General features: G+C 44.2%; 1 pseudogene; it reads right to left on the bottom strand.

Moving 5' to 3' along the window:
- Nucleotides 1–255: 255 nt before the first annotated feature.
- LOC101035759 (etoposide-induced protein 2.4 homolog) lies at nt 256–6,552 on the bottom strand (annotated as a pseudogene).
- Nucleotides 6,553–14,782: the final 8,230 nt, after the last annotated feature.

Genomic DNA, 14,782 nt, shown 5'->3' with positions numbered 1-14,782 from the left:
AGGGGGGTTATTTCACTATTTATATTTGCTTAGGTGTGGAGTCAGCAGAATGGGGCCCATAGGAAAGAGAGAAGCCTGAGGAAAGTTTGGCTCAAGGATTCTGTTCCACTTGATCACTGGGGACAAGTAGTTTAGCTAATCACTCATGGGGCAAAGAATGGGAATTTGGAGGGTCTGTGTCTGGCCTTGTCATAGGTAAACCGGAGGGATCTGGGACTCTTACATAAGTCACATGGGGAAGGGTGAGGAAATTTCTTAATCTTCACTGTTAACCAGGATCACAGGGCTCAGGTAAAATTCAGCATTGTCAAATTTAAACCAATAATGGTTCTCTGAGGTGATTATGAGTCCAAGATCTGTTCATAGGTATGACCTTTATAAGTGACCTTTTTTCGGCATGGAGAGCAGAGAAGTGAGAAGAACATGTGATTTAGTCATAAAAATAGCTTCTATTTACATAACAATAGCTACCTTTTTCGTATTTGTTAAAGACATGTTTAGGGTAAAATTAACAATGATATATGTCTAACTTGCATTTTAAAATTGGACTGTCAGTCACTGCTTCATTTTAATCTGGTTTTCCTTTTCTTCCTTTTTCTTTTTGTGGAGGATAGGGTGTTCTCATTATGTGGCCCAAGCTGGGCTCAAGCAATCCTCCTGCCACCTCCTCCCTGACTGCTGGGATTACAGGCATGAGCTACTATACCCTAGCTTGGTTTTCCTTTTCTGCTTTCTGGAAAACCTGGAATTCCTTACCTCAGTGTTGCTTGTCTACAGCTTCTGGTAGCTCCCTGTGTAGTAACCAAGCAAGTTAGAAGGAATGCGCAACACTCTGAGTTCCAAATTATGAGTCCTTTATTAATTAGCTGGCGACTGAGAGACAGCTAATGCTCAAAATTCTCTCGGTCACAAGGAAGGCACTTGATTATCTTTTATACCTTGATTTAGGTAGGGGAGAGGTTACCTAGCTGCAGCAGAATTTCACAGAAGCAGAAAAGCAGGTTAGAAGAAGGGGCTGTGGGCACAGGTGGTTTCCATACAATGATCAAAGGGAAATGGGGGTGATCGGGCTCCTTCTACGCAATGATCAAAGAGAAACTTTCTTCTTACAATACGCGGGAGGTATGCCAAACGGGATGTGGTACAATGGCTATAAGTGTTAAGAACAGTACCTTCAATGCTTCTAAGTGCAGCATGACTCATTTATGCATCCAAAGGAGCTGTGATAAGGAGGGGAAGCCAGGTTGGAGTTTACAGCTAAAATGGAGTCAGTGATGCTAGCCCATGGTAGGTTATTACACCTGTTTCTGTGTCAGCTGCAGTTATACCCCTTTACTATCCATTTATAGTTTATGAAAGAGTGATGGTTCATCAGGGATGCAGGGAACTATATTGAGCTTCTTGTTATCCAAAGAATGCTGAACAGAATTATGTTCCAAGTTCCTTCTGGCACCAAGTCTAATGTCACTTCAAGAAAGCAAACTAAAGTGAACAAAATAGAGGGTAAAGGCTGCATTCAGCTGATGTGCATCAGTGAGCACCTCGAAATTAGGCAACTCTCTGAGTCGAAGAAGCATTGGAGTTTCTAGAAGGTGAGATGAGAAGACCACAGATTGTGCTCTTGCTTCTGGCTACAGTTTTCTTTTTTCGGAATCTCGCCTTGTCACCCAGGCTGGAGTGCAGTGGCACCATTTCAGCTCACTACAACCTCTGCCTCTTGGGTTCAAGCAATTCTCCTGCCTTGTTTTTCTTTTAAAGAACAAAGAGGCCAGGCATGTGGCTCTCGCCTGTAATCCCAGCACTCTGGGTGGCTGACAACACAAGAGGATTGATTGAGCCCAGGAGTTTGAGGCCAGCCTGGGCAGCAGAGAAAGACCCTCCCTATAAAAAAAAACATCAAAAAATTAGCTAGGTGTGCTGTAGTTCCAGCAACTCAGGAGGATCACTTGAGCCCAGGAGTTGCAGACTGCAGTAAGTTAATGTTCCACCACTGCTCTCCAGTCTGTGTGACAGAGTGAAACCCCATCTCTAAAAATAAACAAGTAAATAAATCACAATGAATCATAGGTGATGCAGACCTCCTTGATGGCATCTAGAAGTTTGATCAGACCAAGAGAACCAAACAGCTTTGATTGTCAGACATTCCACCTCCTGCATACCTACCTTACTCTTAAAAGCCCCTAGTTATGTTCAAAGGGAACTCTTTGACCTAAGACTTGGTTATGAAGTAAGAGAGTGTTTCTCTTACCCACCTGCTTTGGTCAAATTAAATAAATCTTTCTCCTAAGTGCTGATATGTCAGTGTTTGGCTTACTGCACATCAGGTATACAAACCTAAATATCAGGGTTCAATAACACATGTAGGTTATTATAGGAATCCACAAAAAGGACCTTCAAGTTGCATCCTGTATGTTTCTTTTGCCTTTATGACATGGTTTGGAAACACATTAGTCTTATCTGGAGAGCTTATTAAAATCCTGGTCACTGGACCCCACTTTCACATTTATGATTGAGTAGGTCTAGGGAGGAACCTGAGAATTTGCATTTATCACTGGTTCTCAGGTGATACAGCCATTTGGGGCACCATGCTTGGAGAACCACTCTGGAGACCTCTAAATTAGTAGTTCAACCTTAGCTGTGCTTAGAAACACTGGGAAAATTGTGTGTGTGTGTGTGTGTGTGTGTGTGCGTGTGCACACATGTAATCAGCTCACGTTTAATTGTGACATTTTGAAATTGTACAAGTATTTTGACATCTTTCCCTCACATTTAATCTCTTAAAAGGACAGGAAAACAAAGCAATCACAAGTTTAATGAGTTTAATAAATTTACCCCTTCAGTTCTTCTTTGTAGCACCCAATATTGCTTTGAAATATGAAACTGCTACGGCAGTGTCCAACAGTGAATTTCTACCCTACACCCCGCAACAGAGTTCAAAAGTTCAGGCTGTCTGAGCATTGTGTTGCAATGGCACTTGTCTAGAATTGGTACCTCTCCCTATCTGGGGAGGTTTAAATGTACCAGTGAAAATAGCTTTTTGTCTTTCAAGGGGAAGAAAGAAAATCACTCCTCAAAACTCAGAAGATCTGAAGATCTGGCTGCAAGGTCTTTCTTCCTGTCCCATTTCTTCAGATTTTTTTTTTTTTTTTTTTTTTTTTTTGCAGTGGAGCAAGAGAGACCAAAACCTGACTTCTAACTTGAGTTACAAGAAACAAGAGCATGATAGTTATAAAGGGAGTGACCAGCAGCAACTGGGACACTCCTTTACCTCCCACATCCAATGTTTGTGCTTCACAGAAAAACAACAAAAATAACAAATCCACAAAATGCGACAGCTAGAATTACAAATTTCATTCACCCAAGGGTGGTAGAAGGCAGGAAGGAAAGGTGAGAGGGTAAATGGCACAGGGAGAAAAACAAAGTATTCAAATCAGTCCAGCCACAGGAACTGGCAAATGCTAGAAAAATAGCTGCAGAAAAAAAATTGTGGTCCTTTCAGACTCTTGGTGGTGTTAAAAATCCACACGCTGGTGTCAAGAAGATTCCGCCTTATGTGCACCAGAGATAAAGATTCCAATTCCTGGCTGAGCATGGTGACTCACGCCTGTAATCCCGGCACTTTGGGAGGCCAAGGCAGACGGATCACAAGGTCAAAAGATTGAGACCATCCTGGCCAACATGGTGAAACTCTGTCTCTACTAAAAATACAAAAATTAGCTGGGTGTGGTAGTACGTGCCTGTAATCCCAGCTACTCAGGAGGCTGAGGCAGAAGAATTGCTTGAACCCGGGAGGCAGAGGTTGCAGTAAGCCAATATCATGCCACTGCACTCCAGCCTGGGTGACAAAGTGAGATTCCATCTCAGAAAAGAAAAAAAAAAAGATTTCAGAGGGCCCTTGGCAGAATGAATCGTGCCTTCCCTGCCAGGGGGAAGTGAAGTGGGGAAAGAGCTGCCACAGCCTCCTTTCAATCCCACCCATTCCCTGGATGGCAGGTCACTCAGGCCTGCAGTCGCCTTCAGTTTGGGTGGAGATAGATGTGGTGAAGGGAACTTCTCTGCAGCAGTTGAGCTGCTCAAGGTAGACTGCAGGTAAGACTGTCTTGTGGAAGAGTCTGTTGCTTAAGAAGACCATCGAGGAGAAGAGGTATGCCTTGCCAGGGATCTTTGCCTTATTGCACTGATGATGCATAAAGGAATGAGGATAGAGAAAAGGCAGCCATGGATAATATATGAGGAGTGCATTGCTGTGAGAAAAGCCAAGGGCAAACCAAACCCAAAGGAGTAAAGCCAGTTCCTCTCTATGTTAGACAACTGTGGGTGCATTTCAATTCCTTTACTGAACCAACCATATTCAAAGCAGTAGAGTGAGTTGAGAAGAGAGAAATGCAAGAGAATAACCAGCTGACCAACAAATGGGTGGGAAAGAGGCTCGCAGATATTCCCTGCATGGGGAAAAGAGCCTGCAGCAAAAGACTGGATAGTGTGTCAACAGTTATTTTGTGAACACTAGGGAATGGGTGGGGCTTCCTCCCTGATGCCTCAAATGCCAGGTCAGCTATATCATGGAACCAAATGGCATTCACAACTTCTCTAGGCACAAACAAGGGGAGCACCCAAAAAGCTCTGGAGATTGATGTGAGGAAAAATTCCAGCCACGACCTAGCATCTCCACATAGTGATGCATTATAAGTAATTCATGCTGTTACTGACTGAAGCCCAGGAATACACACTTGATAAAGCAAGGGTAGACTGAACCAGAACACTCCACCACCCCAAGCACAACACTGGAAAATTCTACCAATACTTGATGGCTCCCTCTTTTGTCCCCACCCTATACCCTGGGGTATTCTCTGGGCCAGGACCCTGATTGCCCTTCTTCCACGCTGCTCCTCTCTTTTGCTAGATTGGAGCATCTAGCTGGACATGGTACAAATACCCCAGATGGAGTCCTTGATTCCCCTGGGAAGGTCTTGGAGAAAGATTTTGATAGTCAGCCATGTCTTCACTACCCAAACTATCAAATACACAGAGGAGATAGAAGTGCCCCCAAATCTCTCATCATGAAGGACCCTGCAGCTCTGCCATCATGGCTCCAGCCTGCTCCCTCGCCCACCACCAGGGTTCTACTTGGCTCCTCTGTGCCAGGCAGCCTGCTCCACCCAGGCACTTCCAGGGCTGGGGTGCTGCACCCACACTGGCCATGCCTGGACTGCAGAGAGGGGGAGTTGTTTTTTTTTTTAATGCAACCCTCTACCCCATTTAAAACTGATCAAATCAGATTTCTTAGGTGGAGCTCAGGCATTGGATTTTTGCACAGCTCCCCAAATGGTCCTTCCATGCATTAAAATTGAGAAGCACTGCTCTAAATTTGTTTTGGCCCTGTGGAAAGGGCCAAAACGAAATTTGAGCAGTGCTTCACAGGGCCAAAACAAATTTAGAGCAGTGCTTCTCAATTTTAATGCTCACCCACGAATGGAGTCACTCAGAGGGGAAGGCTATATCTGTTTTGGCTATAGGAAGTATTTTTTTTTTTTTTTTTTTTTTTTTTTTTTTTTTTTTGAGACGGAGTTTCGCTCTTGTTACCCAGGCTGGAGTGCAATGGCACGATCTCGGCTCACCGCAACCTCCGCCTCCTGGGTTCAGGCAATTCTCCTGCCTCAGCCTCCTGAGTAGCTGGGATTATAGGCACGCGCCACCATGCCCAGCTGATTTTTAGTATTTTTAGTAGAGACGGGGTTTCACCATGTTGACCAGGTTGGTCTCGATCTCTCGACCTTGTGATCCACCCGCCTCGGCCTCCCAAAGTGCTGGGATTACAGGCTTGAGCCACCGCGCCCGGCCTTTTTTTTTTTTTTTAGATGGAGTTTCGCTCCTGTTACCTAGGCTGGAGTGCAATGGCGTGATCTTGGCTCACTGCAACCTCTGCCTCCTGGGTTCAAGCGATTCACCTGCCTCAGCCTCCCAAGTAGCTGGGACTACAGGCACGCACCACCATGCCCAGCTAATTTTTGTATTTTTAGTAGAGACGGGGTTTCACCTTGTTGACCAGGATGGTCTCGATCTCTTGACCTCGTGATCCACCCGCCTCGCCCTCCCAAAGTGCTGGGATTACAGGCGTGAGCCACCGCACCCGGCCTATAAGAAGTCTTTAGGGTGGATTTCAGGCCTTAGGAAATGTCAGAAATCATGCAGTGGAGTGAAATCCTATGTGTGTAGTGAAGATGGAATAATGTTCACTCACTTTGAGTTCTGCTCTTGATGCCCACCAGCAAATGCCCTTGGGAAGAAGCACTCAGTGCAGCGAGTATGGGGAAGGCTTCATCTGGGTCAGAGGTCTCCTCTCATATCACTGAAGCCGCAGTGGGGAGAAGCCTGCAGGGCAAATGGCAAAGCACTGACCCGCTGCTTCCTTAGGGTTTTCCTGGGTGCAGTTGCCTTGTCAGGTTTTGGCTTCAGGTGAGGTTTTCCCACATACCCCACATTCACAGGTTTCTTCCCAGTGTGGTCGCTGATACATGCACAGTCTCTGGTGCCCACTTCAGCCTTTCTCATACTCAGTGCCCTTCAAAGGGCTTCTCCAGCCCTGCCCTGAGTTGCACCATGAGGCCTCTGGCCCTGTTGAACACTCCCTAATGTAGACTCTTTGATGGGCAGCAAAGGCTGAGCTCCAGGTTAAAACCTTCCCATCCTCATTACATACATAGGATTTTTCTTCAGTATGCACTTGGTGATGTTGCCTAATATCTGAAATCTGGCTGAAAGATTTTCCACAGTTAGGCAAATCCTTCAGGGGGATCTAGCCCCAAAATGTTTCCTTTGGTGGGCCATAAGGGATAGAGCTCAGAGTGAAGGCCTACCCGCACTCACATTGACAGAACTTTACCCCACTGTGAATTCTCTGTCAATAATGAAAAGCTATATGCAGAGGGAACTCTACCACGTTCATCATATTTACGGCTTTCCCTTCTATGGAAACCTTGTGATGTTTAATTAAGTTGGAGTTGGAAATGAATCTTTGTCCAAACCCCTTCTATTTCTGTTCTTCCTAACTTCTGTAGGTATTTTGTTTTTAATCCTTAGTTGTTTTCACATGAGATCTCTTGGTATTTATGTTTTTTCCTAAAGGATCTCCACAAATCTCTAAATTGTTTTTCATTTCACAGACTGCTTCAGATTCCAACACCTGTTTTCTCCTGATATTGATGTCAGTGAATTTATCATCATATTCTGAACCAGAATCAACATCTTGCTCTAAGTTCTGTTCTCACCCAAGAACAGAAAAGGCATATACAAGAGGCATACAGGAAAGTGACTAAAACACTAGTGGGGCCCTTTGAGAGAGTAGGTCAGAGACCATTCTGAGACTCAGTGCAGAGAAGATAGAATGAATGGAGGATAATTAATTGAGAGCACACCAAGGAGATGGGATCAGCAAACCAACTACAAAAAATCCAACTATTGGGTAGCAAACAAGAGGAGGCTAGCAGATGATGAGGGAAAGCCAAGACAGGAGCTCTCACGGTAGAGAACTGTAAGGGGAGGAAAACTCTTGTCTTCTCTTCCTGATGAGAAAGATTACTTTGCCAACTGCCCTTCCCACCCCCTTTCTAAAGTTCCCCAGCAAAAGAGGGGCCATTGCTAACTGGGTGAGTCAGAGTCCCAGACATCACCTAGCCAACCTTATTTGGTGGACATGATAAATGTTAGTTTTAAAGCTGGGCTCATTGCCCTCTCTTTTTGTGACTTTGTTCTTCTACTATGAGACAGGCCACAGGGTAATAGCCTGAGATTTGGTTGCAGCCTCCAAAGGGCAGTAGAAGTCTTACTTGAGTCTGATCAGCATATACTGATCTTCATGGTTTCTTGGTATGATGATTAATGGCAGACCCTTTCATTCACTCATTTTTATTCTACAAAATTTCCCAGTTTGTACATAAATTGTGGTCATCCAAGAGCTAAACCATGTCATCAAACTCATCTTCAGCAGAGGGCTTGAATTAGGGTGCCAACTCACTTAATGATGAGATACAATCGGTAAATTCCATTTCCTAACAGGCTACTACTGTTACTTGCATGGATCTCCTTTGGGAATTCAGCATGGAAGAGGTGGGATTAGCAGAGCAGGAGTCGGTCTTTCTGGATCCTTGGTCAGAATATTTCATTTCTAATACAGGGCAAAAGGAGTGATTCTCTACCAGACTGGAAGACCCAATAATTAAATGGGAGCAAGGGATGGAGATAAGAATATTCAAGCCCAGGCATGGTGGCTCACACCTGTAATTCCAACACTTTGGGAGACTGAGGCAGGCGGATCACCTAAGGACAGGAATTTGAGACCAGCCTGGCCAACATGGCAAAACCCCGTCTCTACTAAAAATACAAAAATTAGCTGAATGTGGTGGTGTGCACCTGTAATCCCAGCTACTTGGGAGGCTAAGGCAGGAGAATCACTTGAACCTGGGAGGCAGAGGTTGCAGTGAGCCTCAATTGCACCACTGCACTCCAGCCTGGGCAGTAGAGTGAGACTCTGTCTCAGAAAAAAAACAAAACAAAACAAAAAAAACATTCAAAAGGAACAGTCTTTGAAAGAATGAGAAACAATGCTTTCAACTGGGAGTGGGTAGAGGCCATGAAGAGGGAGCTATCATGCTGTCCTAAACTAGAACCCTCTGCATATGAGGTGGGCCCAGAAAAGAGGAAGGAGGCTCTAGAAAGACCCAGTATGCCTACGAGTATAAGCCTACTAAGTCTCTCTGTTTCTGGCTGTTCCACTCAATTTTTACTGCACCAAAGAGCAGACAAGGAGGAATATAGGAGAGAAAGCATGAGGCATAAAAGACACTAATATAGAGCCGGGTGCGGTGGCTCATGCCTATAATCCCAGCACTTTAGCACACTGAGTCGGGCGGATCATCTGTGGTTGAGAGTTCAAGGTCAGCCTGACCAACGTAGAGAAACCCCGTCTCTACTAAAAACACAAAATTAGCCAGGCATGGTGGTGCATGCCTGTAATCCCAGCTACTTGGGAGGCTGAGGCAGGAGAATCACTTGAGCCTGGCAGGCAGAGGTTGCAGTCAGCTGACATCGTGCCATTGTACTTTAGCTGGGGCAGTGAGAGCAAAACTGCATCTCAAAGAAAAAAAAAGAAAAGAAAAGAAAAGAAAAAAGACACTAATATAGTGTTACAAAGTCCAAGTCTATCCATTAATCACAATGTATGCAAATGTAGTGTTTCCTTATTAAAGGGAAGGAGGGAGACAAAGAAGAAGGGGGGAGACTTTTTACAAGAGACTTACCTATAATAAAACCAAACAATAAAAAAGGTTGAAAAGAAAAGAAGAGAAAGAAAAAGGGTATACCAAGAAAGTTCTAACAAGAAAAAAAAGCTCTGTAGAATTATTAATATGAAACAAAACAGACTCTAAGGCTAAGCATTTAATGGGGATAGAATGGAATATTTCAAATTGATAAAAAATGAGCAATCAATCCCTAAGTTGTTGAACAATATCCAAGTCAGGAAACCTAAAAGTTACTCTTTTTTTTTCTTTTTGAGACAGAGCTTTGCTCTTGTTGCCCAGGCTAGAGTGCAATGGTGCAATCTCGGCTCACTGCAACCTCTCTCTCTCAAGCTGAAGTGATTCCCCTGCCTCAGCTTTCCAAGTCACTGAGATTATAGGCATGCACCACAATGCTTGGCTAATTTTATATTTTTAGTAGAGATGGGGTTTCAACGGGTTGGCCAGGCTGGTCTCAAACTCCTAACCTCAACTGATCCATCTGCCTCAGCCTCCCAAAGTGCTGGGATTCCAGAAGTGAGCCACTGCACCCAAGCAGAAGTTACTCTTAATTCTCCACTCTCTCACATCTAAAACATAAGCAAGTCCAGTTTATTCTTCTTCTAAAATACATTGTAAATCCACTCATTTCTTTCAGTCTCCACAGCACCTCACCCCGGGTCCTGGCCACCATTTTCTCTCCAATGTAATCCTGCAATGGTGCCCTAATTGGCCTCCTGACAACCTCAAATGGGTTAACCTGGCCAACATGGTCTTCAGAGGGCAGGCCTCTGCCTAACTCTGACTGCACCTCTGACACTGGCACTCTCATCCAGGCACAGTGGCCTCCTTTCTATCACCTGACCAGCCCAATCAGTTACACCTTGAGCCTTTGCAGCAACTTTTCCCTCTGCCTGAAATGCTCCTCTGTCACACCTTCAGGGGCATAGCAGTCTTTTAAATTTCAATTTTTAGTTTAAATGGAACCTCCTAAGAAAGGAGGGTGAAATTTTTCAATACTTGTTAATTCAGAAGCATAAGAATTACTGCAATTGCCTTCCAACTTATTTGTTACCTGTATAAATAGACTTCTGATGGCAGAGACTACTAATATTAAACTTTGAAATGTTGAATTATGTTGAAAACAGAGAACTGAGAGGCTGGGCCTCGTGGCTCATGCCTGTAATCCAGCACTTCGGGAGGCTGAGGCGGGAGGATTACTTGAGGCCAGGAGTTTGAGACCAGTCTGGGCAACACAGTACAAAAATCAGCTGGATGTGGTGGTGCACGCCGGTAGTCCTAACTATTAAGAAGGCTGAGAAGGGAAGACAGCTTGAGCCCAGGAGGTCGAAGACGCAGTGAGCTATGATCGCACCACAGCACTCCAGCCTGGGTGACAGAGTGAGACCCTATCTCGGAGAGAGTGAGAACAAATGGGGGTCTGGGAGAACACTAAGTATTCTCCTTCAAATAGTTCAATTCATTTCTCTGCAGACCGTTCATTTCTTGAGATTTTCTCTTATAGTTACTTGTTTCATCTCCACTAGATGGCGCTTCTATCCTGTTCGTGATTCTGTTTTCAGGACCCTGGACAGTGCCAGGTGTACAGTAAATGCTCAGTAACTATCGAATGATTTGTCGTAAACTTTTATGTACCCTGAACCTATCAGCACAGTTTCAAAATATAGAAGGCAAGCGGATTTACAAAAAGAAATAGACGAATGTGAGACCAATCCACCCCCCTCCTTGGAAACATACTAGGCAAATCCAAAACAACAAAGAACTTTAAATGCAAAAGTAGAACGAGTGCTTCTACCATCTATATTTCTGAATTATTTTTTCACAATCTATACGTATTACTTTGATAAATGGGATTAAATTTTACTTTGTGTTCTCTCCTCAAACAGTAAAATATTTTAGTATGGTTCTAAGGAGCTGGTCAAACCTGTTCAGGGGTGCACACCAAGATGGCAGATGACAGGAAGGTGCATAACATTAGGATTACATTTAGGTTATTCCATATTTTTTGAAACGGAGTCTTGCTCTGTCACCCGGGCTGGAGTACAGTGGCGTAATCTCGGCTCATTGCAACCTCCGCCTCCCAGGTTCAAGCAATTCTCCTGCCTTGGTCTCCCAAGTAGCTGGGATTACAAGCATGCACCACCACACCCAGCTAATTTTTCTATTTTTAGTAGAGATGGGGTTTCACCTTCTTGGCCAGACTGGTCTCAAACCCTTGACCTTAGGTAATCCGCCCACCTTGGCCTCTCAAAGTGCTGGGATTACAGGTGTGAGCCACTGTGCCTGGCCTGTTTAGGGTTATTCTAAAAATCATAACTCCGTAGACGTTAAAAAGTTCTATACATGGCTAGTAACCCCTTCTGCAGATGAGACTGACTACAAGTCTCCTGTCACCCAGTGTGACCAGAATTGTGTTCTGTGAGTGGCAGGGTTTACTGGATAGTATGAGGTGACATGCCAGGCTGAACTCTCTCCCTGCAGTAAACGCTACTCTACAGCAAAGTGACAGGAAGATCTGACCTAAATGCCCTGCAGAACTTCATTTCTCCCACCATCTGATTTTGTACGGAAAAAAAAAAAGTGTGTGTGTGCTTCTTTGAAATATAATTTCTTTTTATTTTCTTCTTTTAATTATTTCTTTTAATTATTTTAATTATTTCTATTTTCTCACATTTCTACAATAGTAAGTACAACTTAGGTGGCAAATAAATGATATAAATATACATGGTATCTGCCAAATCAAATTATCTGGATGAGCTAATGCCCACCCAAGGGGCAAGCTGGAAAAAGGAGGGTGCTGTTGACTTCTGGTCTATTTCTCATTCTTTTTGAGTAATGGTAAGGCCAGGGACTGGACAGTGGGCTATTGGACAGCACTCCAGACTCGGGCCAATGTACTTGGTACTTCCATCAGGAGAGTAGTTGGCAGCCGATCCCTCCATCCACAGTATCCTTTGGGCAGCTATGTTGATCAGTGTAACAGATAAGGCAACATAAATACACTTTCTCATAACTTGTCATCGGCACTAGATTTAACAGCAGCACCAGTGACTCTGTAGTGCCCTCCAAGCCCTGGAGCAGGCTAACTTATTTTTTTTTATATGGAGTTTCGTTCTGTTGCCAGGCTGGAGTGCAGTGGCATGATCTCAGCTCAGTGAAACCTCTGCCTCCCAGGTTCAAGCTATTCTCCTGCTTCAGTCTTCCAAGTAGCTGAGACTACAGGCATGCACCACCATGCCCAGCTAATTTTTGTATTTTTAGTACAGACGAGTTTCACCATGCTGGCCAGGATGGTCTTGATCTCTTGACTTCATGATTCACCCACCTCGGCCTCCCAAAGTGCTGGGATTGCAGGCGTGAGCCACTGCGCCTGGTTGGAGCAGGCTGACTTTAGGCATTTCTACAAATCCAAAACCTAATTTTCTTTGTTCCCTCTCTTGACTCCACACGGGGGTGCTTCAGAGACTCAGGTAAGTTGGTGGCATAGTTTGAAGGCCAGAAAATCAGCGAGCTGATGGTGTGGATTCCAGTTTGAATCTGAAGGTCTGAGTACCAGGAGTTCCAATGGAGGGAGAAGAACAACATCTCAACCCAAGGAGTCAAGCAAAGCAAGAACTCAAACTTCCTGTGCCTTTTTGTTCTTTCTGTTGAGGCCCTCAATGTATCATGCCCACCCACACTGGGGAGGGTCATCTGCTTTATTTAGTTCACCAGTTCATATGGTAATCTCTCACAGACACATCCGGAAGTAATGTTTAACCAGATATGTGGGCACCCTCTGGCCTAGTCAAGTTGACAAGTAAAATTAACCACCACAATGATGATAGATTAGTTTCCAAAATTCAACAAGTTCTCACATCTTGACCACTCCTGGACCTAGAAGTTAATGCAAAACGATGAACCCTTTCCCTTTTTTATGATTTTGAAAATTACATATATCATTAAGTTGGAATCCCATTTTAGAAACCTGGAGGTTTTCTGTGGAAGGGAGGTTGGAAAAGAACAGCTTGTAAAGAGTGAAGGAGCAAACGCAGATCAGCCACAGAGCCCCATTCACTAACCCTTACTTGTACACGCTAATCTGTTTTCTTGTTCTTTTCATTCAATATATGACCACTGGTGCCAGGCAATGTGCCAGTGGCTACAGAGACTGGTAGAGTGTACTGGTGAACACGTAAATGCTGGCATCAGCCATCTCTCATCTTATAATCTGTTTTTCTTCACAGTGTCTTTAATAATGGAAATTGTTTATTGTGTGTCTCTTCCACTGAAAGATAAGCTGTATGAGAACAAGGCCTGTGTTTTCTTCATTACCACTCTATCCCCAGCACATAGAAAGTGTTCTTATGCAAAATGAGAGGATGACTGACTGACTGACTGACTGACTGAATGGAGATCTGACTTGTATTCTCCTTCTTGCCACTGTGTGGGTGGAAAGACACTGGGGCCACCCATCAGACTGGGGAACCCAGGAGGAATAGGTTTATGGGGGCAGGGAGATGAAGTCTGCAACTCCCTGTTTGGAGGATAATCAGTTGAAATGTTAATTGACTTAATTTCTTCCCTCTGTCCTGCCATGTAGGTTCCCCTTACCAGTTCAGTTAGAGGCAGTTCAAGGAGAATTTGGCATTGGTACAGCAGGAATGCAAGGAGAAAAAAACAATATTTAGTTCTGACATCTAAATAAGTTTCTTAAAACTGCACATAAACCCAGGAGGCGGAGACAGCAGTGAGCCAAGATCGCGCCACTGCACTACAGCCTGGGCGACAGTGCGAGACTCCATAAAAAAAAATAATAATAACATTAGAGTGGAAAGAAAATAATATAAGAGGAGATTTGATCTGGGACTGGGGAGAAACCTGAGGACCACAAAAGAAATTAGGAATCCTGAGGAGGGAGGATCTTTGTGAGGACTTTTCGAACAAAGCAAGGAGGTAGAACACAGATGTGGAGTGTGCCCAGCTTCCCGTATGTGCACGCACCGTCATCACCAGCTCATGAGTTTGTATCAGTGGCCCAAGACCACTACTTACAATTCAAGTGCACACTCCTATGGCCAGGAGCCATCTGTTGAGGGTCTTCATTTGACAGCTGCCTGCAGCCTGCCCTTGGTCAACCAGCAGGGGAGAATTCATCTATGACCTAAGGTAGGCACAGCCCAACCAAACCACCCTATGTGACAAACCATTTTTACAATAGTCTAGGTCATCTCGAAGCCTAAAATAAAAACGTGGCCCTGGTGTTCTGGAGAGCAAGCAGTTCTCAAAGTGTGATCTGGAGACTCCTGAAACCCCTTCAGGTGCTCCGTGAAGCCCAATCTATTTTCACAATAATTTCACAAACCATTTTCTTCAAGAACTAAGATTTTCTTTGCCTCTTTTATTCTCATTCTCATATGAGTGTATAGAGGCTACGTATTTGCCAAATCCCAACAAATTAAATGCAGAAGAAAATTTAACAGTCCAGCCAACTTCCATTAACCAGT

Source organism: Saimiri boliviensis, chromosome 8 (assembly GCF_048565385.1).
Source record: "Saimiri boliviensis isolate mSaiBol1 chromosome 8, mSaiBol1.pri, whole genome shotgun sequence".
Lineage (NCBI taxonomy): Eukaryota > Metazoa > Chordata > Mammalia > Primates > Cebidae > Saimiri > Saimiri boliviensis.
Note: the sequence above shows the minus strand (reverse complement) of the source record. Positions and strands in the feature narration are given on the sequence as shown.